This window comes from Schistocerca cancellata, chromosome 4 (genome assembly GCF_023864275.1).
Source record: "Schistocerca cancellata isolate TAMUIC-IGC-003103 chromosome 4, iqSchCanc2.1, whole genome shotgun sequence".
NCBI classification, from domain to species: domain Eukaryota; kingdom Metazoa; phylum Arthropoda; class Insecta; order Orthoptera; family Acrididae; genus Schistocerca; species Schistocerca cancellata.
The window spans coordinates 721,760,408-721,766,549 of record NC_064629.1 but is presented as its reverse complement, the minus strand read 5'-3'; the positions used below and the strand labels follow the sequence as shown (position 1 = coordinate 721,766,549).

The following is a 6,142-nucleotide window of genomic DNA, read 5'->3' as shown; positions in this document are numbered from 1 at the left end:
AAGAGTATGTAACATCAGTATGGCCTTATTTTAAAGTTGTTTTTGCACTGCCATTTAGCCTGAAGATGAGGTTTACCTCGAAACATGTCGCAAAATAACTAAGTAATACAATAGTTGACAAAGTTTGTGACTGGTAGGGGTAATTTTTTATAAAAACCTTTACATATTACATGTACCTACCTCTCTTAAAAAATTCGCTTAAGACTAGAAATTTGCAGTTTGATCAACCCGAAGTTTGATTTCTCGGGATTAATAAAAACGTGACACTGTGCCATTAGACCGATGGTATCATCGAAACGGTGAAGATTATGGACCTCAAACAACACGAAAACATTAGCAAGACAAAACCTGACGAGCTAGCTAGAACTCCACGGGTTTAAGAGGCTTTGAACGGGGTTGTTCGTATTATTAACACCTTCAGTCACAATAAGAAATTGAAAATATTGTACAATAGGGGGGAAAATAGGGGTTTTCATTAATGTAAATATCGACTGCGCAGTGTATTAAAAAATGTTTTCATAACACATTCATCAGCTCCAACTGTCACCTTCCAAACTAACCTAGACCTTAGGCAGTGCTAGAGTTTAATCTGTAACCAGAAAAAAGGTTGCGACAGTGATGGCATTGGTCGAAGCAGAAGGCCTGTATCGTGGCCTGGAATACACTCGCCATGTCCATAGGGCTACTTAGGCTTAAGAAACAACATGATCTAAACCACCGTTCACAAAAACTAATAGATGTACTGTAAACAAAACACATAAACCATATCTACAACTGAGACATGCAAACAAAAACATCGTAGATACAATCTAAGTAACGTATGACGTCACAAGTCAAAAGCTAGCGATGGAGCTTGCGTTGTTCGCTAGACCTCTTGCAACTGCACTAATTCTGTGTAATCATTACTGATGTTCCAACTCTTAAGGCAAGAAAATAAAGGGGAATATTTCAGTGTATTTTTAAAATTGGATGTTTAGGAGACATGTACGATACAATGGTGTGAGAGAACGAAATATTTCAATAGGTGCCGGCCGCGGTGGCCGTGCGGTTCTAGGCGCTCCAGTCCGGAGCCGCGCTGCTGCTACGGTCGCAGGTTCGAATCCTGCCTCGGGCATGGGTGTGTGTGATGTCCTTAGGTTAGTTAGGTTTAAGTAGTTCTAAGTTCTAGGGGACTGATGACCACAGCAGTTGAGTCCCATAGTGCTCAGAGCCATTTGAACCATTTCAATAGGTTGAGAGAAATATAGACACCTATGTCAGAATTGCAGAGAGGTGGAAGGAGTATATAGAGGGTCTATACAAAGGCGATGTACTTGAGGACAATATTATGGAAATGGAAGAGGATGTAGATGGAGATGAAATGGGAGATACGATACTGTGTGAAGAGTTTGACAGAGCACTGAAAGACCTGAGTCGAAACAAGGCCCCGGGAGTAGACAACATTCCATTAGAACTACTGACGGCCTTGGGAGAGCCAGTCCTGACTAAACTCTACCATCTGGTGCGCTAGATGTATGAGACAGGAGAAATACCCTCAGACTTCAAGAAGAATATAATAATTCCAATTCCAAAGAAAGCAGGTGTTGACAGATGCGAAAATTACCGAACTATCAGTTTAATAAGTCACGGCTGCAAAATACTAACACGAATTCTTTACAGACGAATGGAAAAACTGGTAGAAGCCGACCTCGGCGAAGATCAGTTTGGATTCCGTAGAAATATTGGAACACTTGAGGCAATACTGACCCTACGACTTCTCTTAGAAGAAAGATTAAGGAAAGGCAAACCTACGTTTCTAGCATTTGTAGACTTAGAGAAAGCTTTTGACAATGTTGACTGGAATACTCTTTTTCAAATTCTAAGGGTGGCAGGGGTAAAATACAGGGAGCGAAAGGTTATTTACAATTTGTACAGAAACCAGATGGCAGTTATAAGATTCGAGGGGCATGAAAGGGAAGCAGTGGTTGGGAAGGGATTGGGACAGGGTTGTAGCCTCTCCCCGATGTTATTCAATCTGTATACTGAGCAAGCAGTAAAGGAAACAAAACAAAAATTCGGAGTAGGAATTAAAATCCATGGAGAAGAAATAAAAACTTTGTGGTTCACCGATAACATTGTAATTCTGTCAGAGACAGCAAAGGACTTGGAAGAGCAGTTGGACGGAATGGACAGTGTCTTGAAAGGAGGATATAAGATGAACATCAACAAAAGCAAAACGAGGATGATGGAATGTAGTCGAATTAAGTCGGGTGATGCTGAGGGAATTAGATTAGGAAATGAGACACTTAAAGTAGTTTTGCTATTTGTGGACCAAAATAACTGATGATGGTCGAAGTAGAGAAGATATAAAATGTAGATTGGCAATGGCAAGGAAAGCGTTACTGAAGAAGAGAAATTTGTTAACATCGAGTATAGATTTAAGTGTCAGGAAGTCGTTTCTGAAAGTATTTGTATGGAGTGTAGCCATGTATGGAAGTGAAACGTGGACGATAAATAGTTTGGACAAGAAGAGAATAGAAGCTTTCGAAATGTGGTGCTACAGAAGAATGCTGAAGGTTAGATGGATAGATCACATAACTAATGAGGAGGTATTGAATAGAATTGGAGAGAAGAGGAGTTTGTGGCACAACTTGACAAGAAGAAGGGACCGGTTGGTAGGACATGTTCTGAGGCATCAAGGGATCACAAATTTAGCATTGGAGGGCAGCGTGGAGGGTAAAAATCGTAGAGGGAGACCAAGAGATAAATACACTAAGCAGATTCAGAAGGATGTAGGTTGGAGTAAGTACTGGGAGATGAAGAAGCTTGCACAGGATAGGGTAGCATGGAGAGCTGCATCAAACCAGTCTCAGGACTGAAGACCACAACAACAATAACATGTCAGAATTACCGGATTGTTAATATGTTCTGTCGTATATGAGCTTTTATTACTTTGTTTACGAAGTGCTGTAAATTAGTGATTGTTACTAACAATAGGAAGAGAAAAAATTAATAGAAGTATGTTGCCTCTTCCTGCAGATAACCTGCTAGATCTCATCCAGTGTTAAGGATTGAGTTTGTGTAAGAGCAGAAAGCTGTTTCCATGGTAAGAGACAATGATCATAGCACAACTCTATCTGTCTCTTTTAGGTATTACATCTATAGATATGGAGGTCATAAAAACGTAGCATTACGTTACTTGAGAAAATGGGGTTAAAGAATCTTCTGTGGCCTTGTTACAGGAACCATCATGACATCAGCATGATCTGGTATAGAGGAATTACAGGAAACGTAACCCAAGGTGGACAGGTCAGTATCTGAAGTCAGCTTATGTTCCGCACGAGTCCAGTATCTTAATTACTGCGCCACATCCTTCGGCGTGCGTTCTTTTCTTAAGCGGCGTTATGAACGCGTTCTTCTTCCGTACGGATGTAATTTTAACTTCACAGACAGGCGCTTATGTAGCGAAGGGAAGCCCTTGTGCCACTATCAGCTTCCGCTTCCTGCGCGTGGGCGTCGTATCACTCGAACGTAACTTCGGCGCGTAGCGCGAACTCAAAAGCGCGAGAATTAATTGTTGTTCTCTCCTCTAGACGCACATAGAAACTTTCCACACAATGAATCCACTTTAACTAAAATAATCAGTTCATGCTCAAGATCATCCAGCCATTGAATTACGAGAGAGAAACGGAAAAGGATAAATGCTAAAGCACTTATACTTTTCTTAATTATTTAAAGCAATATCTTAACTTTTTATCATTTTGTAAAACATTTCAGTGCTGTACTACAATTTCTCCGAAACGTTTAGTGAAATTTAAGCTGTAACAACTTAACTTCCACGTGTGTTATTTGTAGTACGAAAATTATCTAGAACAAATAACTACATGGCAAGAGAAGAATATTCTTGCGTTTACTCGTGTGGAAGAAATAAGTTTACTGAAAAATACCTATAATGGTTGTATTACTCATAGTTGTGTTTCGCCGTGTCTGTCGGGCGTTTGAGAAGCGCGCGGTTAGACTTTCGCCTGTTAACTGACAAATGAGAAACGACCTCGACTAAGCGTATACCAGAAGTTACAGGTGTTTGCACGCAAACCCGCGAAGTTTGGTAAGAGTAAACTTTGCGGTAGTCGATATTACGGAGTTAATCAGATAAGCCTAAACTGTGTTTCTGGTGCTTTGCTAACGGGTAGCTCAAGGCGCAGGTGGGGGGGTAGTTCCGCTGGGCGGAACAGCCGAGCAGAGGCTGTGCTGCCTCGTGCCTGCTCATTGCTGTGATCGCCTCCTCAGCGATCACATCACGGCCGTTCCTTTGGTAAGTGCTCCAAACCGTATTTCTTTGAGGAACGCACATGCTTCTTCACATCGTGAAAATAATCTGACCGCATTTCTTAATCTCGCACACCGTTTAGAAGTAGTTTAGTCCATCGAAAGCTTTTTTGGTTCTTAATTGTTTATGTGGATGGATTACTCATTGTGTTTGTTTATTTTGCACGAGATTCGTTCGATATTATGTATATTATGTGAGCTGTTTCTCTAAATAATATGTGTCTAGTTTTCATAAACATACGTTTTAATGTACATTTTCTGAGCCGTTAATACAAAAAGTGCAACTTGTCGGTAGATTGTGATTAAAGGCTATGACGCCGAGCTGTCATAAAGAGGCTTTCTGAGCGACTATTGTCTTGTTTTGTTGTTAATTATGACGGCTGGTGTATTGTATTTCTCGGCAACAGGTGGTAGGATTTCGTCGCAGCTTTGTAGATCTCGAAAATGGTTTTAACATACTCTTATAGAAATTTCTAACAATATAGATACGAAGAAAGAGTTTAACGTACACTACCGCCCGGGATTTTTGTATTTCTGAGTAGACAGTTCTATAACGCGTTTTGTTATAATGTGAGTGACCAACAAAGAATGTTTTTGCTGTCAGGAGAGTTTCAGAACTACACAAATACAATTAATCTTTCATATTTTTCTGTCGAATATAATTTGATTTTCGGTATTACTTTATGAAAATTGTTTTATCATTGTGATAAGGTATTGGTTATGACATTTTCTACGGTTCTTTATAATCTCAGTTGATCCGAAATGTAGACATTCTCTCGAAAATATGTAAGTCCGATGTTTCTCGTTTCACTAAATGAGGGAAACAATGATAGGCTCTAAGACTTTTGGCTATAATAGAATTAGTAATTATAATTGTTCAAATGGAAAGTGAATTTGCATTACTATTTGTTCAGTGTTCTAAATTTAATATATCTCCATTTTTTCCTCATTTATGTACTGATTTACACAACAAAAGCTCATCACATACATTTCATTCTCGACAATAAAGCAATACGCAAAAGGTATGGAAACCAAAGCACTCTGTTCTTCCGATGGCAGGCCTAGCTAGGAAAGGCAGTGGAACGTGAGAAGAATTTTTCTGTGTGCCGGGCTCTTGGAGTATATGGAAGTAACCCTAGCTGCATCGGTGTTCACTAACAATAAGCCTCCATTTTTAAGGAAGTGCAATTAATTAACTCCAGGTTAGCCCTGTCTAACTAGATGCTGACAGACTAATGATTAACTTATTTAATTTACTGCAGAAAGTTGGGAAAGATGCTTTCACTATTTAGCTTAGACAAGAATTGAAGCGAAATGGGCGTCTTTTAATTCCATGGAACTATGTACACCTACAAAGCATTATTAAAACGGAAGTACAGTTCGCTGCTTGTCATCGAAAAGTAGATGTAGCTAATTTTAGTACTTTTTGTATGCTAACTACAACAAATTGTCTAAATATTTCTTACCTTCCGTTATCGCATCTGTACTCCTTCGGTGCCCGTAACGACTCCCTGTTACATATGCCCCTCAGTCTTTGTATATCTTATATAAAATGAAAGTTCTTTCTTTCTATATTCTAGCAGTACTATATCTTTTTCGCCCGGCCGTCGCATGTTTCGCATCACGTACAAACGTAGATTCGGTTATTAGAATCTCGTAGAAGAAACTTTAGCAACGGTTGCTTTCCCACAATTTCCATTTTGATGTACAAAAATGTAATCTGATTTCCTCTCAGTTGTATGAAGATATTACTCGAAAAACAGCATGTTAGCAGAATTCAAACTATATTGTATTCGTGTTGCAATTTGTGTAAATTTCTTGAACTGGTATGATA

At 39.4% G+C, this 6,142-nt stretch overlaps 1 protein-coding gene across 3 annotated transcripts in view; it reads left to right on the top strand.

The window, feature by feature from the left end:
- The first annotated feature begins 4,219 nt into the window (after nt 1-4,219).
- LOC126183764 (laminin subunit beta-1) overlaps nt 4,220-6,142 on the top strand; it is a 344,910-nt gene continuing 342,987 nt past the window's right edge. For all 3 annotated transcript variants that reach the window (XM_049925993.1, XM_049925992.1, XM_049925991.1), the window contains exon 1: nt 4,220-4,294. The gene's annotated coding sequence lies outside the window, so the exon portion shown is untranslated. The remainder of the gene's footprint in view (nt 4,295-6,142) is intronic.